This window comes from Eptesicus fuscus, chromosome 3 (assembly GCF_027574615.1).
Source record: "Eptesicus fuscus isolate TK198812 chromosome 3, DD_ASM_mEF_20220401, whole genome shotgun sequence".
Classification (NCBI taxonomy): Eukaryota; Metazoa; Chordata; class Mammalia; order Chiroptera; family Vespertilionidae; genus Eptesicus; species Eptesicus fuscus.
In genome coordinates this window covers 30,886,697-30,913,737 of record NC_072475.1, presented here as the reverse complement: position 1 = coordinate 30,913,737, position 27,041 = coordinate 30,886,697, and the positions used below count along the sequence as shown (strand labels likewise).

General features: G+C 46.7%; 1 protein-coding gene across 6 annotated transcripts in view; it reads right to left on the bottom strand.

Annotated features, from left to right (window-relative positions):
* The window catches only part of GPR160 (G protein-coupled receptor 160), a 55,987-nt gene that overhangs the window by 23,495 nt on the left and 5,451 nt on the right, over nucleotides 1-27,041 (bottom strand). For 2 of the 6 annotated variants that reach the window (XM_028146599.2, XM_008142279.3), the window contains exon 1: nucleotides 5,112-5,177. The exons of 1 other annotated variant lie outside the window; for it this stretch is intronic. The gene's annotated coding sequence lies outside the window, so the exon portion shown is untranslated. 3 more of the 6 variants (XM_054713722.1, XM_054713719.1, XM_054713718.1) reach the window with 3 other exon arrangements.

Genomic DNA, 27,041 nt, shown 5'->3' with positions numbered 1-27,041 from the left:
GACCAATTCCCCAAAACAGCCCATGACATTTCCTCAAAACCACTCCACAAGGTTCCATTTGTGGTGTTTCCTCTTCCCTTTCTCTAAGGAAAGACCATATTCCTTTGAGGGAATATGGGCAAGATATTCCCAGCTGTGAGCACTCGGATTCAGGGGAAGGAAACAAAGATATAAACAGAAGCTTCCACGGTAATGAAATCTGATACACACAGATGTGAGAACTTCGGTCCCAGGACTCTTAACCAAAAGTTTCACAATGAGGAAATTAGGCCACCCTTGAACTTGCATCACAGAAAGGTCTCAAAGGCCAGACTATGGCACCTCCGTCCGTCCATCCCGGCAGAGTGTTCAGACAGGACTAGGCCTAAGCAGTGCGTAAGAGCAGACCTGTCGTTAGCCAGAGAGGGTGGGCAGAGAAGGGAGAGAGAGGAGCACCTTCCCAAGTCCTGGGAACCCTCAAACCAGTAACAGAGAGCCAAGGTACAAGCTCAGGATCCCTTTGGATCCTGGATTAGGCTGCTTAAAGAAAGAGGGCTCATTGCCCCCCACCCCCACCCCCACCTCAAGACACCCTGGGGAAGCCCATATGTGCACAAAGGTCCTCTTCCCACTCACAGTCAGTTTGGGACTTGGGAGGCATTCCTTTCTCCACTGCAGCTGGCCCACACATGCCCTCCATGTTTGCTGTGTTGCAGGGTTAGTAACTCTCAAGTCTGGAGTAAATGAAGTCATGAGTAAAGCTAATGGGGTGTGAGGAAAATGATGACATACCTTGTACTTTTCTGACATGGAAGCCATGCAGAGTAAACACAGGACTCCTCATTCCCTCCAAGGAATATGGTCTTTCCCATTTTTCTTGGGACAAGAGCCTCTCATTCTATCTTTTTGTAATTCCATTTTGGATAGACACACATGTAGAAAGCTCTCTTAATGTCACGAGAAACAACAGTTTACGTGCCATTGTCCTCCGCCTCGAGGATGGGGGACACTTTAGGGAGTGGTGGAGACCAGGGGACCTGGCGTGCAATGCCCTTCTCTAGAGAGAAGGCTGCTCAGTGCTGCCTTCAGGAATTCTTGAGGGCAGATTGTTTGAAACTTCCCAGTTTTCAATGTTGGTTCAGTTTCCTTTTAACTCGGTGCTGGCCTGATAAGACATCTCTGTTGGATGGATGTGGCCCATGTCTCCACTTTGTAACCAGGGCAGTCGAACGTGGTAAAAAGACAGCTTGCCTCGAATAACTAACCAACTCCTGGTTGTGTAGCTTCACTGTCTGCTGAAGGTAGTGTGGCCAGAAACTCTAAGATCCCACAGGTTTGAATTTAAACCTTGGCTCTACTTTCACTAGCTGCAAGACTTCTAGTGAATTATTAGCTTCTCTTAGCTACAATTCCATCTGAAAAACAGGCTGGTAATACCCAACTTTGAGATATGTGTGAGAATTAAAAACGTGTGTGTGAAGACAACTATGATAAATATCCTTCCCCCATTAAAGAAGCGACTTGGCAAGTCTTACTTAGTGTCTGTAGATTTCAATGTTCTCATCTGTTAAAAACTAAAATAACCCTCCTAGGATGGGATGAAATGACGTAGATGACAGCAGTGTTTATCTATTAGAAGAGGTGTTGACTTGATTGCTAACACCCCTTCCTCTCAGTTCTAAACCAACAAAGCAGTAATCTGCCCTTCGAATATGTTTACACTGAGTGACCAGATTATTATGATCTCTGAACGCTTAATAATATGGCCACTCAGTATATATATATATATATATATATATATATATATATATATGTGTGTGTGTGTGTGTGTGTGTGTGTGTGTGTGTGTGTGTATTAGAGGCCCGGTGCATGAATTCGTGCATGGGTGGGCATGGGTGGAGTCTGCCCAGCCTGGCCAAGGGGAGGGGACATGGGCGGTTGGCCACCCTGCCTGCTGGTCGAACTCCTGGTCGAGGGGACAATTTGTATATTAGCATTTTATTATATAGGATATACACTGAGTGGCCAGATTATTATGCGTTCAGAGATCATAATAATCTGGCCACTCAGTATATACCCTTAAACAACTGGATGGAGAAGATGGGGTCACATGTGTGGTCATTCCTTAAAAGGGTAACCAGCAATCTACTCTCCCGTGCCCAATTCCACCACCTCACACACAGGATGGTAAACATTGTTAGGACACCACCTGGTCACTTAAGGGCCAGGACAGTTCATTCTCTCTCTCCATGCTCTTGTTTTGGAGAACTGACGCAGAAAATAAAGTCCCTTAGCATCTTCGTCTTCCTTTTTAGTCACACAAAGAAAACTAAACCACAAACCAATTTCACTTACGTACTATCATGAGTTCACCATGACATTTTCCTACGTAAGGGGACTATTGTTGACTCTCTCATTTCCCCATACATTGCAAGGAAACTGGGACCCACTTTGGCATTTCCTCAACTGAATTCTTACAGCATCTTAACTTCTTTCACACTAGCAAATCTGCACTAGGCAAGGTATAGGCAAAAGGGATTCATCTAACTTCAACTTTCAACTATCACAGACAACATTTACTTGGCTTGTTTTGTCTTAAAAACAGAGGCATTAAAATCAGTTCCACTGAAACTACTAAGAAATGTGGGTTTATCTTTGAGGAGTATGTCGCCCCTCCCTCAATTGAACTTAGTATCTCCCTCAAACAATCATCACTTTGTCAAATTACTAATGAAGCATGACAGAATGAGGAGAAATTACATGATAAATCCGGGGAGGGGGGGGGGGGGCGCGGAAAAACAAGAAAGTTGGATGGATATAGTACAGATATTACTCCCCACATCCCTCTTCTTCAAAAAACAGGGTTCCTGGAAAGGAAATGAATCTCACCGAGCATTTTAGGAGTCAGTTCTTTCCTAATAGTTACACATCACACTGCCTGAAGCAAACAAGACCAGGGCATGAAAAAGACAACACACACAGATAAGATCTCTTTCGGGTAATAAGACCCGCTCACCTTGTGATTTGGTTTATAATGCACACTTCTAACTAATGTAGACAAATGCTTCCAGAGGTGTACGCAGATTCTAAGTGTGCCTGGGTGTGTTCACTACTCTGAGGTCTGTTTCTGATGTGCATAACTTGGGGAAGGGCTTGGGCAGTTGGGAAACACTGCTAACACATTTTATCCAACCTGTCCCTTGGCAGACAGCTCAAGCCCCAGGCTTGCTGTAATACCCTTTGTATAAAAAAAAGCTGACCCAGCATCCACCTGCATCAACTTGATCCGCTCTGCTCGGTCACACTCAGCAAACACCCTATGCCTTCTGAACAAAATAAAGCAGCACCCAGGAGGGAGAAAAAGAGGCGCAGCCTCTACGCCCAGTTTACAAAAAGGGAGGGTCTGTGGGAGGCCTGGAATCTAGGATGGCTAGCGGTTCACTTCCAAACCTAGTTTCTGTACAAAAAGCTTCGCCGGTGGTGGGGGCGATGGCACCGGTGGTGGTGATGGTGGTAGTGGTGGTCCTTACTCTTAAAGGAAAATGCCAAACATACAAAAGTAGAGACACCGCTGTAAAGAATCCCATACCCCGGTCCCCTCATCCAGCCTTTCATCTCCTTCCCCCTCCCGTCTCCACGAGCAGTGCTCCTCAAAGCTGGGTTATTTTGAAGCAAATAAATATTCCAATGTCAGTATTTATTTCTAAAAGACAAGGAATAGCCGAAACCGGTTTGGCTCAGTGGATAGAGCGTCGGCCTGCTGACTCAAGGGTCCCGGGTTCGATTCAGGTCAAGGGCATGTACCTTGGTCTGGGGCACATCCCCAGTGGGGGGTGTGCAGGAGGCAGCTGATCGATGTTTCTCTCTCATCGGTGTTTCTAACTCTCTATCCCTGTCCCTTCCTCTCTGTAAAAAAATCAATAAAATATATATTTAAAAATAAATAAATAAATAAAAAAATAAAAGACAAGGATATTTAAAAGAAACATAATTATGATACCATCACCTAAAGTAACTACATAAAACTAATATCCTTTAATGCTACCAAATAACCAGTACAAATGTCCTGTATTGGCTCAATTTTTAAAAACGTTCTTTAAAAAAAAAAAAATCAAACCAGGATCCAAGTCTCATACATTGCATGGCCGTGTTATGTCCCGTAGTTTTTACCAACAGCTTCCCCACCCCTGCGATTTTCAGAGCGGCCAGGCTGACCCTCACCCTCCACCCCTCCCCACTGGCAAGTCTCAATAACTCTGTATTAGCCGTTTTCCTAATTAGCGAAGTTTCCAAAGAAAACCATCTAAAACCGCAATCGAAACAGTTTGACCTGAAGCAACTAGCAGTTCTGAGAACCAAGCACCCACTCACGCGTCTTTCGCAATTGAGTGATCTGGGTGGATTTCTCTCCGGGGTGTCGGCAACCACCCCGCGGCTTACCGGGTCGGCCGCACAGGCAGGGCGTCCCCGCGGGCGTCTCGGGGGGCGGGGCGGGCCCAGCCGCCACCCACCGACGCCTCCGGCCCAGGTTGTACCGGGAGCTTCGGCCAACGACTTCCGGAGGGAGGTCCCAGGTAAGCCAGGGAGACCTTCAGAACCTGTCCACGGAGGAAGTCACCGGGGCGCCACTCTCTCCGAAAGCGAACAGCCCCGCATAACCCGGGGGTTCCGGGCCCCGCCGTGGTCCCCGCGCCCCAAGGCCGGGAGGAGGCGCCTCGCCCGCCCCAACGCCTCCACGTGCGCGTGTGCGCGTAACGGTACCCACCCCTCCGCTGCCAGGAGGGAGAGTGACAAGGACACGCGCCTGTTTCTACCACCTCACCCGTGATTATTCGGTTTAAAAACCGTCTTCTATAGAAACGGAGGGCGCGACCCGGTTCAGCCGTCTCCCGGGTCCCCAAACCCCGACAGCGCCAGGCGCCAGGGCCACGCGAACCCCGCGCCGAGGCGGCCTGGCCCGGGTCCGTGGCTCTCAGCCAGGGCAGGACCCTAAGTACGAGCGCAGCCCCAGCTCCGAGCCCAGGAAAGGACCTTTCCCTCCCCGTGCGCGCAGGGCGCCCGTTGGGGAGCCGCAAACCCCGCTCCCGCCCGGACCCGGCAGGGGAAGCCGAGGGCGCCGGCCCCGCACTCACCGGAGGCTCCCGCTCCGCGTCCCGGCGCCGGGCGCCCGACCCGACGCGCGACGAGACCGCCTCGGCACCTGCCGCGCTCCGTCCCAGGTGACCCCGAAGGAGAGACTGGAGCTGGCGGGCCCCTCCCGCGCGCTCCCGAATCGAGGGGTGACCGTAGCGAGACCGGCGCCCCGGACCCCGCTGCGACCCCTGCCGCTGCGCTGCCGCTCCGACCAGGAAGTCGGGTTGGGCGCGGGCGCCGGGAACCTTCGGACGCGCACGCCCCGTCGCGGCCCCGTCGCGACCCCGGCGGGAGGTCGGCCGGAGGGCGCCGCCTGCCGGCGGGGGCGGGAAAAACCCACGAGAGCCGCCAGTGCGGGCCCGCGGGAGAGGAACCAGGTCGAGGCTGCAGAAGGAACCCCCTCCCCACCAGGGGAATCCCCTGGCGCTCAGGGAGACCCGTCCTCCAGCAGCCTCGAGGCCCCAGCCCAAGGAGCCCCCGCCTCCCAGCGGGGTGGGCAGGGCGGTCACGGGCAGTTGTCCCCGGGTGGAGGTAGGTATAAAAAGGGCAACAGAACTTGACACCTGTATGCCACTAAGCCACCGCCTGTAGTGCTCTGTGAATTCCGATTTTTAAATAAAAATCTGCAAATAGTACTTTTACAAATAGCACACGTACACTGCATTGTCTTTTGGCGCCAACAGAGCTAATTTGATACTTAACAAAATGCTTGTCGAGCACCCAGGACTTGCCATTGAAACGTTTAAAATATCCCTAGCCGGTTTGGCTCAGTGGTTAAAGCGTCGGCTCTCGGAATGAAGGGTCGGTGTTTCCATTCTGGTCGAGGGCTGGGTCTATCCCGCCCCATTCCCTGTCTGGGCACGTGTGGGAGGCAACCAATTGATATGTCTCTCACATGGATGTATCTCTCCCCCGCCCTTCCACGCTCTCTAAAAATCAGTGGAGCCTGGCTGACATAGCTCAGTGGTTGAGCATCTATCTACCTATGATCCAGGAGACCATGGTTCGATTCTAGTCAAGAGCACATGCCCAGGTTGTGGGCTCGATCCCCAATGTGGGGTGTGCATGTTTCTATCTCTCTCCCTCTCCCTTCCTCTCTAAAATCAATAAAAATATATTTAAAAAAATAATAAAAATCAATGGGAAAAAAATCCTCAGGTGAGGATTAACAAACAAACAAATAAAACTAGTAAACATTTAAAACAGGGCAATTTCCTCCTCCTCTTTTATCTCTAGAGCTTTGAACAAGGAGAGTGGCCTGGGCCTTCCTTAACCACCCAGAGAGCCAGGACTGACTGGCTTGCAAGGAACTTGGTGAAGGCTTCCGGAGGAGTGAGAACTGAGACAGAAGTGTGGGCTGCTAGGGGAACTGAGATAGGGCTTGTCCCGTCCTGGAGAGGTCAGAGAGGAATTCTAGCAGAAGGGGAGAGGTGAAAGGGGAAGGACTTGGGGGATTCACCAGGATGTGAGGTGTTTCCGCCAAGAGTCCACCTTGTGGGCAAAGCAGAAGCAGAAAGCTGGGCAGAGAATGCACGTTCTGACAGCAGAAGGGCAAGTAAGTGAGTCTAGCTGAAGAGAGGACGTGAGCTGGGTTAGAGCAGGGGCCAGAGGGGCCAGATCTCACTCCTATCAAAAAGAACAGCTGCCATCTATGGAATGTCTAGTGTAAGGCAGGAGCTGGACATGCCTCACTCCAACGGAGGCTCATACCAACCTTACAAGGTAGAGTTATTACTCCCCTTACAGAAAAGGAAAACAAGGACCAGAAAGCTGAGGTGCCTGCTAGTGACAGCACTGGGAGGAGGTGTCTCTGAAGAGCCACCTTTCACTCTCAAGGCCTCTTTCCAGGCCAATCCAGGAGGCTGAATTGGTCTTCAGCTGTTCCCAGCATCCCCAAGTATCTCCAAATGCCTATCTCTCCCTCCCCCATTCCCGAAGCCCGTGTCACCAACTGTCCTCACACCCCTCCTTTCTAGAAAAGTATACGGCTGTGCACACCACACTCCTTCCCAAGGGGCGCCCTGTCTCGGGGGCTGGTGGAGGAACTGTGGCCGAACCCCCGGTTGTTCCTCAATACCCATTGTCTCCTTCCATAATAATAGAATCGAAGCTGAGCCCAGGGATGCTTAGAACAAAGGCTACAGTTCCCTGACTCTCTTGCAGCAAAATTCATCAACAGTGGTGCCCATAGTCCCTAGACACCACTTATTCCAGAAGTGCTTTTGAGGCCGCTGTTCCTTCCCCACATCCTCCACCCATCAGGTATTTCTCCTGGGACAGACATCACTTATCACCGCCTCAGTAGACATCACTTATCACCACCTCAATAGCCATTCCCCCTTCTTTTCTAAGAGGCTTTGTTCAGGAAGGCAATGTGCAGCACGAAAATGCTCACCTTCTCAAAGGTCCTGTGGGGAAGTCACATGACTCAATTCCGGCCAATGAGATTTAGCAGGAAGTGGCCTAGAGCAGTGGTTAATTTGCATATTACTCTTTTATTAGGTAGGATTAGTGCACTAATTACTCCACATGCGGCTCTTTGGCCCCTTGAGTTTTTGGCAAAGGCCAGCTTAGGAGTACCCTAATTAAGTTAATAACAATGTATCTACCTATATAGTTTAAGTTTGAAAAATTTGGCTCTCAAAAGAAATTTCAGTCGTTGTACTGTTGATCTTTGGCTCTGTTGACTAATGAGTTTGCCGACCACTGGCCTAGAGGATCCTGAGAAGGTTTTTGCAGAGGCCACCCCTCTTTTCTTTTTTGGATGCCTTCTGGCAGTGCGGTTGCTGTGAGGTTGGAGGGGGAGCGGCCGTTTTGTGACCACAGTGCAACCCTAGAGAAAAGGAGGAACAACGCTTACTGCAAACTTCCTAGCTTTAGACTTCTTACTACCTGAGAAAAACAACCTCCTTACTTGTTTAAAGCACTTGAATGCAATCTTAAAGGATACACTATTCTTTCCAGAGAAAGGCTTCAAAAATCAATCTAGCCAACCTTACCCAATACAGAGTGTTATAGCAGAAAGAGGGTGGGTTTTGGTGTGAGACAATCCAAGGAAGAGTTTCAGCTCTTCCATTTCTTAATTTTTTTTTAGCTAATGACCTTGGGCAAATTTGTGAAATTAGATTATGTACTGTAAAATTAAAAAGTTGTCATAAAAACACAGGGCACAGTGCCTGGTATGTGCTGAGTAATTAAGAATGATCATTGAGATCATTCTCATCTGACAGTGTTTGTCCTCTGCCAAACGGATACCTGGCCTATATGTAGATTCGGAATCATATATCACTTCCCAGTTTCACCCCTTAGACAAACCTTTCTGCCTATTCAGATCTTAGATGCTTTGTAACAGCAAAGTCAACTTTAAAGTTTCACTAAAAATCACCACTCACCTTGGGTCTTGTTTCCCCATTCCTAGATTATATCTGCTCTACCAAAAGTGCTTGTAGTGACCAATCATAAATTACCGACACACTAGTTTACAGAGACGGGTGCATATTTCTGTTTGACTCTGTTTTTTAAATAAGAAACTCTAATTTCAATGCTGTTAAGTTTGTATTTTTAACCAAATAAGATGATCTAAAAACATGCTTGTTTTGAAACCACAACATATCTTTCTATGCTGAAATTGAATAGCATTAAAAATGAATGCTTTTGTTTAGATTTTTAAAAATAGATTTTTATTGATTTCAGAGAGCAAGGAGAGGGAGAGAGAGATAGAAACATCAATGATGAGAGAGAATCATTGATTGGGTGCCTCCTGCATGTTCGAGGGGATCGAGCCTGCAACCCAGGCATGTGCCCTTGACCAGAATCAAACCCAGGATCCTTCAGTCTGCAGGCCAGTGCTCTATCCACTGAGCCAAACCGGCTAGGGCTAGATTTCTAATTTTAAAAAATAATACATGCTTTCAATCATTACAAGCGTTTTCAAGTTAAAAACAAAATGCTGTAATTTATTTAACCTGCCTTCTACTGATGGACATTTAAGTTATTTCTCGTTTCTCTCAATTACAAACCATATGCTTTGAACATCTTTGTCTCCATAGTCTTGTCCATTTGTGTAAGCTGACCACTTCTCCTGACTCCCCTGCTCCCCACTTGCTGTCTCCTCTTCTTGAAACTCTCTTATTCCAAATACCACATGACTTAGTTCTTCACTGCCTTCAGGTCTGTACCCACATAAAAGTCTTCCCTGACCACTAATATCAAATTACAAAGTGCCGAGTACATCCTGGTCCCCTTCCATGCTTTCTCCTTCCCCCTTAGCACTTTTCATCTTCCAACATACTGTGTCCTTTAAGTGTTTACCTTTGTTACTGTCTGTTTTCCACCTACCCTATCACCCCAGAACGTGAACTCCAAAAGAGTAAAAAATTTTTTTTAGAGTAGGGATTTTTGCTTGTTTTGGTTAATGCAGTATCTCCAGCATCTAGCACAATGTGCAGTAAACACTTGGTGAATGAATGAAAGTATGTTTAAATATGTAAGTTCCTATAAGTACAATTTCTGGGTCACAGGGATTTATGTTGAAAATTTTAACTAACTGCCAAATTGCCCTTTTAAAAGGTTGAAACATTCCTACCATCGTGTATGAGCATCAGTTTCCCCTCACACTCACATACATGGTCTTTCTTAAATTTTATTTGAATGGTTTCTTAGTCAGAGTCTCGATGACAAAAAATGGAATCCACTGTGGCTAATTGAAGCAAAAAATAAATAAGTAAAGGGATGATCACAGACTCTCTGGCAGACCAGAGAGCCTGGTGCACCTCTGCAGACAGGAACAGTGCCCAAAACACAGCATGGTGGCTGCTGCAAGGAAGGCCCACTGCTGGTGCCTCTGGGCCCAGATGCCCCGCTTGCCCTCCTAAACCACCTGATTGGCTGTTTACATCGACAGTGTCAACCCTGCAACTCATTCTGCTCTGTAATGATCATTCTTGCCATTGTTTACCTTAATGTGATATTTAAATGGACATTGCTCACCCACAATCTATCTAGGCAATGTCTTTCCCATTCTTGGCTTCTTTATCCTGAACTGTCTTTTGATTGTCTAGATTTTGCAAGCAACTTTTCCGAGGGTTGATGGGTAGCCTATTTTCTCAGTCGACTATCTCTCCTCCTAGCTATCATCTGTGATCATTGACTTGTCTTTTCTTTACCTCTGCCTTCTGCTTTTTCTCAAGCCCCTCTTCCAAGTCATTGATTCTTTTTGCAGACATATTTATACTTCTTCCTGGTTGATGCCATTTTACTTTATCTTCCTCTCTGATTTTTCATATCTCCTTCTGAAGCTTATTAGCAATGAATTACAGGTTCTTGTTAAATTCTTTGAGAATGAAGTATTTTTCTTAAATATTCTTCTATATTTGTCTCTCTCTCTTTTTTTTAGCTGTGCTATGCGTATGATTTAAGTTGCATTGTTTTTGTATTTGGTCTCTGTATGTAAACTGTTTTGTGTTTCGGGTCTGCCTTTAGTTCAAAATCAATCGGGAGAGGGTCAGCGGAGTGAGCTGGCAAAGTTTACAACTTCAAAATGAAAATGCTGCCTCAGCATGCTCTTTCCAATTATCGATGTTCTTTTTCTGAGGGGGGTAATTTCCGTCCAGGTGAGCAGGTTGCCCAAGTAGGAGGTTGATGTGGGCAACTGCAATGAGTCACAAACAGGTGTTTTGTTTCCTGATTTTGTGTTTAACTGTGCTTAATGGTCTCTGGGGAGCACCTGCAAAGCCAGTTTTGGTTTCCTTTCTTCTCCCTCCCACCTCTAAGCAACTTCACTGAGCTAGAAGCCAGACCCCAGAGGAACAAAAATAGCTTATGAATTCAGTTTTATCACTACTGTTCTCAGTTCCCACATTCCTTTCTGTCTGCCCACAATTCCGTTGTGGTTGGGTTTGTTTTTGTTTTCAATAGTTAACACGTATGGAGAGGTTAATATGGGCCATGTTAACATGAGCTCTAAGTGTTTGGTATGTTTTACTTCACTTAATCCCTACAACCAGACCCTCATTTTATTTTTAAAATATATTTTATTGATTTTTTTGTAGAGAGGAAGGGAGAGGGATAGAGAGCCAGAAACACTGATGAGAGAGAGACATCGATCAGCTGCCTCCTGCACACCCCCTACTGGGTATGTGCCCGAAACCAAGGTGCATGCCCTTGATCAGAATCGAACCTGGGACCCTTGAGTCAGCAGGCCGACGCTCTATCCACTGAGCCAAACCAGTTAGAAGACCCTCATTTTAAATATGAGGAACCAAAGGCAAAGAGAGATGGAATTACTGGCCCAAGCTACACAGTTTGTGAAGAACAGAAGCAGAAGTTGAGTCCCCAGAGCTTCCGAGCTGTTGTAAGTCAGGAACAGCTAAAACACTTCCTATTCACTATAACCTTGCTCAAGATCTGAAGAACCACATTGCTTTATTGCCTGGGTTTTGGAGTTTGTAGTTATTTCCTTGTTTGTAGATGGACTTGTCTAATCTTTTTATTGTTGTTGTTTCTCTTGTTCATTTCAGTACTTATATTTCCTGGAGAATACCAGAATATACACATTGTACTTCAACTTTTACCAAAAATTTTTAGTACCATTATTTTCAAGTAAATTGCAATGTAGCTGTTGACTTCCCTACCCTGGGATCTGTAAGGTTGCTTGGTCCAATACAGTAGCCCCTAGTCATATGGCTATTAAGCCCTTAAAATACTTGCTAGTCCAAATTGAGATATGCTGTAAAATACACACTGCATTTCAAAGACTTACTTAATACAAAAGAAAAAGTGTAAAGTATCTCAATAACAATTTTATATTGGAATGATATTTTGGATATACTACATTAAACAAAATATAATATTAACATTAATTTCACTTGTTTCTTCTTATTATTTTTTACAATGTATCTACTAAAAATGTAAAATTACACAGGAAAAGAAACCATCAAGAAAACAAAAAGAGCCGAAACCGGTTTGGCTCAGTGGATAGAGCGTCGGCCTGCGGACTGGGGGGTCCCGGGTTCGATTCCAGGTCAAGGGCATGTACATTGGTTGCGGGCACATCCCGGGTAGGGGGTGTGCAGGAGGCAGCTGATCGATGTTTCTCTCTCATTGATGTTTCTAGCTCTCTATCCCTCTCCCTTCCTCTCTGTAAAAAATCAATAAAATATATTTAAAAAAAAAAAAGAGAGCCCACTGTATGGGAGAACATATTTGGCAATGATACATCTGATAAAGAGTTAATATCCAAAACATATAAGGAATTCATACAACTTAACAAAAGGAAGAAAAACAATCCAATTAAAAAAATGGGTAAAGGACCTAAATAGACACTTCTCCAAAGAGGACATACAGAAGGCCAAGAGACATATGAAAAAATGTTCAAAGTCACTAATCATCTGAGAGATGCAAATCAAAACGACAATGAGGTACCATCTCACACCTGTCAAAATGGCTACCATCAACAAATCAACAAACGACAAGTGCTGGTGAGGATGCGGAGAAAAAGGAACCCTTGTGCACTGCTGGTGGGAATGCAGACTGGTGCAACCACTGTGAAAAACAATATGGAGTTTCCTCAAAAAAACTAAAAGTAGAACTCCCATTTGACCCAGTGATTCCACTTCTAGGAATATATCCCAAGAAACTAGAAACACCAATCAGAAAGGATATATGCACCCCTATGTTCATAGCAGCACAATTCACCATAGCTAAGATTTGGAAACAACCCAAGTGGATTGAGTGGATAAAAAAGCCGTGGTACATTTATTCCAGGAATACTATGCAGCAGTGAAAAAGGAGAACCTCTTACCCTTTGAGACAGCATGGAGGGACCTGGAGAGTATTATGCTAAATGAAATATGTCAGTCAGAGAAAGACAAGTATCACAAGATTGCACTCATATGTGGAATCTAATTAACAAAATGAACTGATGAATGTAGTGGATCCAGAGACATGGAAGCATGGAACAGAGTGCAAAATCTCAGAGGGAAGGTTGGGGGGGGGGGGGGGAAGATGGGTTGGGAGGTAATCAACCAAAGACCTTGTATTCATATATGCCTAAGCCATGGACACAGACAATAGGGTGCTGAGGCCTGGGACGGGGTTGGAGGGGGTCAATGGGGAAAAAAGGTGACATATGTAATACTTTCAACAATAAAGATTTTAATAAAAACATAAATAAATGATTTTCTCTCTAAAAAAAATGTAAAATTACACATGTGCCTCATATTATATTTGGATTGCACAGAGTTCCTCTAGGGTTTTTTGTTTGTTTGTATGTTTGTTTGTTTTGTTAATCCTCAGCCGGGATATTTTTCCATTGATTTTTAGAGAGAGTTGAAGGGAGGGGGAGAGACAGAGAGAGAGAAACATGCATGTGAGAGAGACACATCAACTGGGGCTGGGGATGGAGCCTGCAACTGAGATACATGCCCTTGACTGGAATCGAACCCAGGACCTTTCAGTCTGCCGGCTATTGTTCTATCCTCTGAGCCAAACTGCCTAGAGCCTAGGGATTTTTGTAGGTGCAGCAATGGTTTAGGCAAGACGGTAAGGGTGTGTGTGGAGGGGGATGCCATTGTGGGGGACAAAATGGATCCTCATACAAGTGATTTAAATGCATTGGTGGTAAACATGTCATGTGGGGAAGACAAAAGGAGGGGATTGGAAAGCAAAAGGCAGAGATGGCATGCTCAAGACACCTGACAGGTAGACCCACCACCTTCCCTTGTCTGCAATCAAAACTTTCCACTCACAGTGTGTTAATATCTGCCTGTGCAGATGCTGCCAATAATCCATGCCAGTCCTCTGTCTTTTCTGTGGTCAAAACCACACAGCCTATTCCTGTCTTGTCCCTGTTTTCCCAAATATCTTGCTGACCAAGTCATGTTTATTTATTCTATTGATTCGATACATTCTACATTTCACCAACAGAACATAGCATTCAAAATATTTCCAACTATATATGCTTCACAATAAAACAAGAGGGGGAGAATGGAAGGCAATAGCTAAGAAACAGATTGGCTATGAGTGGATCATTGCTGAAGCAGGCTGATGGGTATTTGGAGGGATATTATACTACTAGAGGCCTGGTGCACAAAATTTGTGCGCTGCGGGGGGGGGGTGGTCCCCTCAGTCTGGCCTATGCCCTCTTGCAGTCCAGGAGCCGTCAGCCACTGCTGCTGCACTTGCCAACCATGACCCCAGCTTCTGGCTGAGCAGCGCTCTCCCTGTGGGAGCACACTGAGCACCAGGGGGCAGCTCCTGCATTGGACATCTGCCCCCTGGTGGTTAGTGAGCGTCATAGCAACCAGTTGTTCTGCCATTGGGTCGATTTGCATATTAGCCTTTTATTACATAGGATTCAGTCTACTTTTGTATCTGATTGAAATTTTCCTTAATAAAAATTTAAAAATAGATTCCCAGATATATATAATTAATACAAAATCTGTTTTCAAGGCCCACTCATATAATTTAGCTTAACAATTTCTCCCTTTTAAAATAGAATAAATTTCCTCTTGGTCAGTGCCTATCTGTAGGAGGTAAGCTGGCAAGATACATGTGCGATGATAAAACAACGCAGAGCTTTCAGTTTGGCCGAGTCCACGGCAGGAAATTGCTTCACAACTTGAGAGTTTCTAGCATTTTCTCTTACAGGAAACTGTGGAGAGCAGCTACAGTGTTTGGACAGGTTTAAGCCTCCGACTAATGAGAGGCACAGTCCTCTCATGGCCACCTGCAAGTCCCAGCTTGGAGGGCAGAGCCCTCCCAGCACAATTATAGCCAACAGCTACAGTTGTGAGCTTGAACCTATGGTCTGAGCACGTGGTCCCATGTGCCTGAGTGATGTGGGCTTGATAGAGTTCAGGTGCATGCAATTGAGTAGGATCGAAACCCATGAGAACGTTGTAACCACACCCTTACTTTGCCTCGTGGAATCTGGCTATAAAATTAAGACTCGGCTTGTAGTACACGGCGTTGTCGCTAGCTCTCCATCAGAGAGGACAGCGTCCCACCCAGACCCAGCTTTCATTCTCTTGTCTGTCTTTTCTCAGTCCTTCACCACCCCTTCTCAGGCTCACGGAACCTGGCTGAGCTGGCTCGGCACAGGAAACATTTGGTACTAAGTCCAAATTCAGTGGTAGTGCCTTGGGCCCACGGGAACCTGGCCTTATCAGTAAGAGGTTTTCCACAGCTGCTGTTTTCCTATGGAAGCGTGTACACATAGCTCTGAAACCAGGACACCAAGTGGAAAGCACTGATGAATTGGAAAGAGCCCTTTGTTCTCTTCTGTCTGGCAGCAGTACTCATAGGTGATCTGTCAGCTCCAGCATGAAGATTAGGGGTGCTCTCGAGTCCCAGGTGACTTGGAGTTATCTATGTTTGTTATGCCTTTTATTAAATCTGAAAAATGGGAATAACAAGGCATATCTGAAAGGGTAGTATGAGGATTAAGTGAAATCATGTGTGAAATATGCTTTGTACTATACCTGGCCCAAAGGAAGGACCCAGTTAATGTTAGCTGTTGCTTTGTTTTTATGGTTGTTTTTTTGTTAATCCTCACCCAAGGATATTTTTCCCACTGATTTTCAGAGAGAGTGGAATGGAGGGGGAGAGACACACAGAGAGAAACAGTGATGTGAGAGAGACACATCGAAATTGGTTGCCTCCCACGTGAGCCCCAACCAGGGCCAGGAATTAAGCCTGCAACTGAGGTATGTGCCCTTGACTGGAATCGAACCTCTTAATTAGCCAGAGAATAAACTCCTGTTTATTAGCCAGAGGAGTTTATTCTCTGGCTAATTAAATATTCTAAACTCTCTATATAATATGTGAAAAGTTACCAATTTTCAAATAATTAGATGACTGTCTTTTCCACTAGACTTAGCTCTGTGAGGAAGGATCTGTGTATTATGTCAGTATCTAGCATAATGCAGCTCATACCCTTTATGAATGAAACAAAATACTCTTAATTTAAAGATCTGAACATTGTTCTGGTGGTTATAAAAGACTGAAGACACTGTCTATCTGCAGTTTATAACATGCAATAGATGTGACTTCTGGGTTTACCTTTCTTGGGGACCTCATTCAACAGATATTTATTATTTTTTAAAATATATTTTATTGATTTCAGAGCGGAAGCGAGAGGGAGAGAGACAAAGAAACATCAATGATGAGAGAGAATCATTTATTGGCTGCCTTCTGCTTGCTCCCCACAGGGGATCAAGCCCGCAACCCGGGCATGTGCCCTTGACTGGAATCAAACCTGGAACCCTTCAGTCTGCAGGCCGACACTCTATCCACTGAGCCAAACTAGCTAGGGCAGTGGTCGGCAAACTCATTAGTCAACAGAGCCAAATATCAACAGTACAATGATTGAAATTTCTTTTGAGAGCCAAATTTTTTAAACTTAAACTATATAGGTAGGTACATTGTTATTAACTTAATTAGGGTACGTGGTATTTTGTGGAAGAGCCACACTAAAGGGGCCAAAGAGCCGCATGTGGCTCTCGAGCTGCGGTTTGCTGACCACTGAGCTAGGGCAACAGATATTTATTAAGTGCCTCCTGTAAGGAAGGTATTGAACTGTGTGCTGGGTGCCTCATCAGGGAGTAAGACAAACACAGTTCTTATGCCCACAGAGTTTAATTTTAACAGGGGAGACTACTTGCATGACTACTTACAAAATCATGTGTGTGCAATTGGAGGAAAAGTGCAGGGTACAGAGAAACCTGTGTTAGGGGCCTCTGGAGCCGTGGTGTGCAGGGTGACAGCAGAAGCAGGAGTAGCTGAAGCTGAGCGAGGAGGGTGGAAGAGGTTAAAGGTCAGGCTTTCTGGGCACTAGACATAGTCCAGCCTGAAGGCCTCCATAAGGAGACAACATACAATGATGGAGGAACTGAGCTATGGCTGCTTTGACTGGTTCTGCACAGGGGTGAAAGCCAGTTTTGATCTGTAGTTGGAGAAGTCAACAGGGATTAGATCATGGCAAGCCATGTGAAGCATTTAGAATTTTATTCCACATGCATGAAAATGAAGCATCCATCTTATATAAAAACCGCTGTTTGAAATTTTAACCCTGCTATTTGGCTTCTATAAATGCTTGCTTGCTTAAATAATAAGGAAAATAAGACTACTCCCACTTCAGAGAGGCCATTAAACCTCCCCCAGACAAGGTTATCAGTGCTGGCACCAGGCCAGGCCTCTGGTTGAGGTCTCAAGGCCTCAGCACATAGGGGCTCTTTAAGAACTTGCAAAGGGGGCCGGAAACACCTCATATTTGGGAGACAAAGAAGGTAAAAATATGTCAATAGGGAAAGTTCCTCCATGTTGGGGCCCAGAGTTTGAGAGACATTTTCCTTTGGACCCGCGCGCGTAATAAATGTAGCTCCATCTCTCTAAGTGTTGCTTGGTTCTTCTCCGGTTTTCTGTAACAAAAAGATCCCCTGGAAAGCTATGACTTCTGGAATTTGCTTCAAATAATCTGAGAACATAGGAGAAAGTGGGTGGGGTACGCATGAAACTAAATTGGTCAATCATTGATCATTGTTGAAGCTGTGTAATGGGTACATGGAAGTTTATTATGCTCTTTATTTTTGTGAGTATTTAAAATTTTTCATAATTAAAAAAAGAGAAAAAGTAAAAATCATTCGGGCTACAATGTAGAGAAAGGATTACAGAGGAGTAAGAACACATGCGAGGAGACCTAACTTGGCTATAGACCAAATGAAAGAGAAGGCAGTTTTGAACTAAGCGGGTAGCAGTAGGATTTGAGGAAACTGAATAGACAGACTTTGGTGACTAATTAGATGTGAGGCGGAGGAAGAGGTGATGTCACGAATGGGATTTGTTTTCTGCTTGAGCAGTTAGCTAGAGAAGCTCTCATGAGGAAAAGTGAACTTCAAAAGGGAGGATTGTGGTATAATCTTAGTACTTCCTCCCACTGACTTCATCTACCATCTCAAGGTTGAATGTAAGTCAACAAACATTTGTTGCATCCTTTCTATGTGTAGGCACTATACTGGGAGATATGGAGTGGGGTAAAGAGGCCATATGCAATTATAAATACAATAAGCTACCATTAATTGTCTGTGATGGAAGAGGCATTTTGCATACATTACCCAGAATCTTCATCACATGCCTGCAAAGTAGATATTTTTAGGCCCATTTTATAGATGAAGAAACTGAGATTATGTGTCTTGCCCAAAGTCACACAGCAGCTGACTAAGACAGAACTCAAGTTAAATTTTTTGGCTCCAAAGGCTGTGGTCTTTCTGCTACATAATACCGCCTCACAGGAGGGCAGAAAGAGCAGGTGAAGGCGATCCAAAGAAAATTCTATCCGTTTCACAGTTGTTTTTCTCAGATTTGTACTGAGGTTGAAGGCCACAGTTTTATGATCCAAAGGGATGTGAATGCTAATATGCTGCCTGGAAATTAGTGTATGAAAATTTTGATAGAGGTCAAGCCAGTTCATCACCTCCATCACACAGAACCACGATTATCTCTTAATCAAGTTAAACTCTCTTTTTCCAGATGATATCTTTAGCCCTTCAAATCCAATTACTGGGATCGTGTGCCCATGTTCCAGTGTTTCCTCCCTGGAGGACCGTACTGTTGCTGTTCCGAGGTGAGCAGCCGGCAAGCCATCCAGCACCGCCTCTTCCCTGCTGTGACCCCAGCGACGATAGAAAATGACTGTTTTGTCACACATTTGCATGCCTGCATGTATTTATGTTTAAAATCTAGGCAAGTATTGAACAGCAAAATATACTGCATGTTAAGTTTGCTTCAGTGACTTCAGGTGAAATATGGGACCCTTCTTTCCCAAAACCTTTTGTTTTTTATTTTAAATAAGCAAGACCAAATAGAAATAAACAGAAGAGTAAATAACAAACCCTGATGTTCCCATCACCCAGCGTCAACAATTATTAACGCACGGCCAGGCTAGTTTCACCTGTACCCACTCACCTCCTCCCACATGTTTTGTTCAGAGGTAAATCCCAGACTCTGTATCATTTCATCCGTACATATTTCAGTATGTATCTCTAAGAGATCAGGACTCTGGGGGCCGAGTGCCCTGCCAAGCATTTCCTGAGACTGGTTCGTGGGAACATTTGCCAAGAAATGGCTCAGAGGCCTTCCAGAAAGCTGCACTGGAGAGGCAGGGCGAGAGGTCAGAGATGATGGCTGGGCTGCGTCGGTGTGTGAGTGGTCACGGCAGCACCAGCGTCCGCTCAGGGAAAGACGGTCCCACACTTGGTGTAAACCATGCCTTCAGACCTTGGCCCCTGCTCTGCGTTATTAGCTCTCGCCTTTTTCTGGTGCATCTGTTGAGGCTGAGATGGTGTTTTGCTGACCCCAGCGGTAGAGTCAGCCGAGGTGGCAGTGTGGTGACTGCCATCAGGAGGGACTGCCTTATGGAGCAGCTGCCTCCTTTGCAGGGTCCTTGCACAACAGCTGGCTCCCTGTAGTTGGACCGGTAACAAGGCTCCCCAGGAAAGGGGACACAGTCGATCCTGAAGACAGAGTCTGGAAAGATACCTGTCTCCCCATCATGCCTGGCAGAGTGCTTAGCATGTGGCATAGTCTTTGCGTAGAAAATGGTTGATGAATAAAGGAAGGGAAGAAGGAAGGAATGATCCACAAGTGGAAAAAAATGCTAGCGCTTTAGAAATGATTACATGTTGACAATAAGGAAAGTAACAAGGAAATAAAAATCTATGGAGAGTGTGGTAGGCAGAATAATGGCCCCCTCAAAGGGTGGGGGGCATCCCCACCACCTGTGACTATGTTGCCTTAAGCAGCAAAAGGGGTGGTGCAGATGTGAAGAAGTGAAGAATCTGGCCCAGCAGGCGTGGCTCAGTGGTTGAGCGCCGACCCGTGAACCAGGAGGTCACAGTTCAATTCTTGGTCAGGCACATGTCTGGTTGTGGGCTCAATCCCCAGTGTGGGGTGTACAGGAGGCAGCCGATCAATGATTCTCTCTTACCATTGATGTTTCTATCCCTCACTCCCTCTCCCTTCCTCTCTGAAATCAATTAAATATATATATATATATATATATATATATATATATATATATCTTACCTTATAATAGACAAATATGCAAATTGACCGCACCTTCGCTACACCCAAGCCACGCCCACCAACCAAGCCACGCCCATCAAACACGCCCACCAGGAAACCGTTGCAGGGAAGCTGGGGTGTGGCGGAGCCCAAGGCCGGGAAAGCCGCCCGAGGCTTTTCCCGGCCTTGGGCGCCAGCGCGGTGCCTGCTCCGATCGCAGGAGCGAGCCAACCTGGGGGGTCGGCTGGCTCCTGTGATCGGGTCGCTGGGACGCTGGGGTGCTGCGGCGGAGCCCAAGGCCGGGGAAAGCCGCCCTAGGCTTTCCCAGCCTTGATCGGGTAGCAGGGACGCTGGGTGCAGCCGAGCCCAAGGCCACTGCCCAGGGCCAAGCCCGGACCCTGAAAGAAGGTAGAAGGCGGTGGCCACAGCCAAGGCCTGGGTCCCTGGTGCCGGCAGAAAACTGGTGCAGGCAGCCAGGTGAATGAAGGTCTATTGCACGAATCTTCGTGCAAACGGGCTACTAGTGTGTGTGTGTGTGTGTGTGTGTGTGTGTGTATATATATATATTTTAAAGTTAAGGATCTGGAGGTGGGAGGTTACCTTGGATTATCCGAGTGGCCCGGTGTAGTCACGGGGTCTGTGTCAGTGGAAGCGGGAGGCGGGAGACCCGGGGAAGGAGGTGTGAGGACAGACACAGAAGCAGGAGTGATGCGAGTGCTGGCTTTGAAGGTGGAGCAACATAGGCAGCCTCTTAGCTGGGAAAAGCAAGAGCCTCCAGAAACCAACCCTGCTGACACCTGACTTCAGCCCCCCCTCACCTCCCCCGCCCCATCAACTCCAAACTTCACCTCCAGAGCTCTGTCACTAAATTGGAGGTGCTTTGTTACAGCAGCCTGAGGAGACTGACTGAATTTGGAAACTCCCGGCCTCGGTTCCTTTGCAAGGTAAGAGATGAAGGCATTGCAACTCAAGGCACAGAGGACTCTAGGGAAAGTGCTCTGTGCTCCTAAGGCAGGCAGTCCTGTGGTCCTGCATTAAACACATATCCTGACCTGCCTCCTCCCTGTCCCCACGCTGTCCTCCGATGCACGCGCGCGCCTCTCTCCTGCCACCGCCTCCTCGAAGCATCCATCTTATATAAAAACCGCTGTTTGAAATTTTAACCCTGCTTTTTTGGCTTCTGTAAATGCTTGCTTGCTTAAATAATAAGGGAAATAAAACCACTCCCATTCCAGAGAGGCCATAAACCTTCCCCAGACGAAGTTATCAGTGCTGGCACCAGGCCAAGCCTTTGGTTGAGGTCTCAAAGCCCCAACACATAGGGCTCTTTAAGAACTTGCAAAGGGGACCGGAAAAACCCCATATTTTGGAGACAAAAGAGATAAAAAGGTGTAAATAGGGAAACTTCCTCCATGTTGGGGCCCAGAATTGAAATACAGTTTTCTCTCGGCCCGCGTAGTAATAATAATAATAATAATAATAATAATAAAGTGTAACTCCATCTCTCTAAGTGTTGCTTGGTTCTTCTCCAGTCTTCTGTAACATCCTGACTTCAGCCACTCTCAGAGCAGCCGGCCGGGCCTCTCCACGGAGCACCGGACTCCTCCGCTCCAAGCCTCCCCTCCTCCCCGGCACACAAAGCCATTGGTGCTCTGCCCCTGTGGGCCCCCCTCACTCACGAGGCCCTGCCTGAGGGCCTTGGCACTCTCTGCCCCCTGTCCGTGGGCCATTTCCCGGGATCTTTGTGTGACTGGACCCTCCTTCTCCACCGGGCATCCGTTTAAATGTCACCTCCCTTCAGAGGCCTCCCTGAGGCCTGATCCACGGTACTGGCCTCACCACCCTTCCCTGGCTCTCTGTGCCACTTGAATGTGTTCGAGAACACATCACTCTCTGAATCATCCTGTCTGTACACCTGTTTATTGTCTGTTTCGCCCCGTTGGAAAATAGGCGTGCAGAGGCCTGGGGGCCTCGCCCGACTTGTACCAGCTGAATCCTCAGTTCTCAGAACTGCCTGCCTCATTTCTACCGATCAGCGATTTAGATTTACTGAGCAGTGAACGGATGGGTGGGTGGATGAATGACTGGCTAGTAGTGCTGAAGCTGGGCCACCAGTGGGTCATTGCTCCCACTCCTTAGCCTCCTGGGGGTACCTGATGATCGAGGAGTTCACCCACACATACCTGATGGGCACCGGCGTGCTGGGATAGTGCGGTGTGCATCCCTGGCGGTGCTGCCCACCTCACCTTCCGGCCCAACCCACCAGGTGCCTGGCGTCACATGCCTGGAAGAGAGGGAGATGCTTCATGAGATGGAGTCTGTCAGTGACAAAGATGGACCCAGAGAGCAGGAGGCTCCGAGGGGCAGAGCAGAGACCGCTAGCCATGTCCGGGCTAGGACAAGACAACATGACACTGAGTGGGCAATGACAGGGACAGCAGCTATGGTGGGAAGGGAGACAGCAGCATAGCAGGGGAGGGTGGGTATAGAGAGCAGGGGTTCCTGAGCAGGGGCGAGGGGCTGGGAGCATGCTGGTGTCCCAGAGGACCATTGTGGCTGCTGGGGAGCATTTGAGCTATCCCTGGGACTTCTTGAACAAAACGGAGGGACTTGGGGGTTGGCGTCCAGGTTATTTTGGTGACTGAGTCTGTATCAGACCACCTTGTCCCTCCCTATCGACACCGTGATTGTATTCTAGCCCTGGAATGAAGAATGGAGTAGAAGAGGGGTCCAGAGCCCAGTAGGAAGGCTTTGGTAGTGGGGCTGCGTGTCATGACAGAGTGTCGTCTGGTTCTGAGCGCCTGGCTTCCGCGGTGGATGCTGTGGTTCTGAGTCAGGCCTTTATATCAGGAGCACGTGACCTCCTGTGGCTCAGAGGAGAGAGAGGGTGACTTAAAAACAACAAACCCATCAACACGGCACATGTCATAGCTGTTTCCCATATGAACACCCAAATTCTTAAAGGCGGTTATGTGATTTCCCCAAAAAAGACAGGACAGTTACTATTTCAGAGCGAGAAACCCGGCCCTTTAAATCTCCTAGCTCTGCAGAAATTAAATAAAATACAGTGGCTTAGGGCAACACCAGTTCATGCAGGTCACATGTAGGATGCTTGTTCTTGCTGGCAGCAACCCTGGAGGAATCGCCTCTGACTTGCAAGAAACCAGTTTACTTGAGACCTGAGCTGCGAAGGCATGAAGGGGGCTGGTGCAGACCTACTAAGCTCCAGAGTGCTGTAACTGGGAGGCTCCTCAAACACTTCTCTTTCCTTGCAGAGAAGCCTCACAGCTGCGCTCTCAGGCCTGAGTTGAGCGGCAGGCCCTGTGGGGGATCAATCATTTCTTCATTAACTGGGCACTTCCTATGTGCTGAGCAGTGTACTGGATGCTTGGGGGTAGAAAAAGCACTGGGTGGGAGTTGGGAGGCCTGGGTTTTATCCCTCTGGCTCCCCCATAAGCTGCAGCAGGACCTTTGCAATGCCCTTGAACCCGTCTTTGCAAATGTTTCTTCATCTGTAAAACAAGAGGGGCAGACTCTGTGTGTTTAAAATCTCCTCAAGTTCTACAATTCTAGATCCTAAGAAGTAAAAAAATCATATCTAGAGATGTTTTAAGTTGAACATCCCCTGTAAGCGCGACACTGTAACGATGTTAGATTCCCCAAGTTCCTTGGCTGAAACATTAGGAAATCTATGTTTGAGGTTATAACAGAAAAGGAACGTTGACTTATGAGGCTAATTAACAAAGTGCTCTACCCAGACAAGACTTGGCAGAGGAGGCCAGGTTTGGTGTCATTCTGGGACCCCTGCTGTGGTGAGGAGGAGGGCTGCCCTGCCCGTGCCCCGGAAGTTGTATCTCATGGACGATCCAGTCTTCGATCTCTGGATTCATTTTCAAAAAGCAATAACCAATTGAAATAGAGTTACATAAAAAAGCGAAGTCCGTTGCACAGGACACTGACATGACAAGGGATTGGCAGGGTTTGGCCCGGGAATTCAATGATGTCCCCAGTGCTGGGCTTCTCTCCGTCTCTCCTGTCTGCTCATCTCCACGTGAACTTCATCTCAGGCTCCATCTGGAGGCAAGATAGCTGCCAGGAGCTCCGGGCCTCCAGCCCTGTCTGGACTGATGGCTGCCATGCAGGTCTTGGCATTTACTCGGATTAGATTAACTTGGGAATCACTTAAAATAACAGCATCCATACTCAATCGCCATGTTTGTTTGTTTTTTTAAAAATATTTTTATTGATTTCAGAGATGAATGAAGAGCAAGCGAGAGAGAAACATCAATGATGAGAAAGAATCTTTGGTTGGCTGCCTCCTGCACACCCCACACTGGGGATCGAGCCCAAACCTGGGCATGTGCCCTGACTGGGAGTCGAACCGTACCTCCGGGTTCATAGGTCGATGCTCAACCACGGAGCCCCACCAGCTGGGCCAATCTCCATGATTTTGATAAAAACCTTTCCTTCTACTCTACCTACCTCATTTGATAGGAGTTGAAAATATCATCAAATATACTGCAAAAGCTTGATTGACAGAGTCTCCCACCCTTAGAATCACCAAGTTATATTGAATTCTTAGGAAAAGTAGCCGAGGACTTAATATTTCCAGTCCAAGCCCTTGGTCCTCTCAGCCAGGGTGTCTGTCCCTGGAAGATTCCCCCCTGTGGGAAGGGGTGATTGGAGGACCTGGGAGTGATGTGTGCCTTTTAACCTCGCCAGGTCCTGCTTGTTTGCCTCTCCTGGCTCTCGCTGCCCTGGGAGCAGGCCCTGAGATAAGGATTTGGTACATGTTGTGTACGGGGCAGCGATCTCCAGAAACGTTAATCGGGGAACAGGAAAGTGAAACAAGGAAGATGTTATGGGTTGAACTGTGTCCCCTGCCCACCACCAAATCCATATGTTGAATTCCTAACCCTCAGCACCTCAACATGTGTCCTTATTTGGGGATAGGATATTGCACATGCAATTGGTTAAGTGAGAATGAGGTCATATGGAGAAGGGTGGGTCCTAACTTATACGACTGATGGCTGTCAAAACGGGGGGATTTGGACACAGACTTGAACACCAGGTGAACATGAAGGCAGAGATCTGAGCGGGCGCTTCTACCAAAGATTTCAAATAAGCCACCAGAAGGTTAGAGGAATAAATCAGGTATTTTTCCTCACAGCCTTCTGAAGGAACCAACGTTGCAGACATCTTCATCTTGAACTTTTAGCCTCTAGACTTAGGAGACAATGAATCTCTGTCAGTTAAGCCACCCAGTCGGTGGGACTTTGTTATGGCAGTCCTAACCAACTAATACAGAAGGGAAGGTGCCACTAAGCCACATGCTATCAAGCAAGTTGCCAGTGTGACCAAAAGGACCTTTATCCCCAGTGGAGAATTCTGTAGACAGTGTAGAACAAGCAGGCTGAATACAAAGGGCTGAAATAAATGAGCAATCATTAACATAAAGTAATAGGACATTTTAATAAAAATTAATATTTTTTTTCTTGAACATCAACTTACCAGACACGGAATAACTGCACAAAGTAATAAGTATAAGCAAATAAACCTAGTTTTCTTGTTCTCTGAAAGCGAAATATTTCCTGTTGTGCACACCAAACAAGTCAGTACAAGACTAATGAGGTGGCAATCGGCTGCTAAAATATTCGCTGCTAGTATTAGTGGAGAGAAATGGTGCGCCTGCACGGAAGGCGTGTAAGGGAAATGAATGCAACATGATTATAGTAATCAGTTATTAGCGAACGTTGTAGTTCGTTATTAATAATCATGTATAACAGGATACTGTAAAAATTAAGTTATGAAATTTTTATTAAAACGTTTCTTACATACTGTTATATTGGCTGGGCCACAAAAATATTTGTTGTGAGCCACATGTGGCCCGCGGACCGTGGGTTTGACATGCTTGGTGTAGAACACGTACCTCAAAATTATCCTGCCAGACACAACTCAGCAGTAAAAAGACCAAATTTAAAAAATGGATGAGGACAGATATTTCTCCAAAGAATATATGCAAATGGTCAGTAAGAACAAGAAAAGATGTTTAACATCTGTCTTAATCTGTTTGAGCCGCTATAACAGAACACCATAGACTGGGTGGTATAAACAACCATTATTTTTCCAGAGGCAGGAAGTCCAGAAGCAGGTGCCAGCATGGTCCGGCTCCCGGGGAAGGCCCTCTTCTTGGTTTGGCGATGGCTGTCTTCCCATTGGAGGGGAGAGAGGGAGGGTCACTCCCTCTTCTAAACAGGACATTAACCCCATCGTGGGCTCCACCCTCATGACCTAATTAATGCCCAAAATCTCACCTGCAAATACCATGATATTCAGGCTTCTACACAGGAATTTGGGAGCTCACAGCCAGTTGTGGCAACATCATTAGTCATTAGAGAAATGCAAATCCAAACCATACCGAGATACCACTTCACACTCTCTAGAATGGCTCATAATTAAAAAGATGCACAACAACAAATGTTAGAGAGGATGTGGTGAATTGGAATCCTCGTTTACTGCTATACTAGAGGCCTGGTGCATGAATTCGTGCATAGGGGGGGGTGCCTCAGGGTGGCCTGCAGGGATTGGGCGGAAACCTGCAGTCCAATGCTGCCTGCTGCTCCCGCTCACCCTACTCGCCAGCTGTGAGCCCTGTGTCTGGTGCCCTTCCTGAAGGGAGTCAGTGGGGGGGTGAGGGGGAGGAGGAGGGAAGAACGAGATTGGCTCTCCAGGCCAGCGGTGGGATGCCCTTGCCTTGCTGCCCAGGATCCAGATCCGTCTCACTGACATTCATGCGGGTTGTTGGGAACCACCTGGCGGACGCTTTTATATCGTTTCTTCCTTGCGGCGTCTGGGGAGGGGAAGCGGCC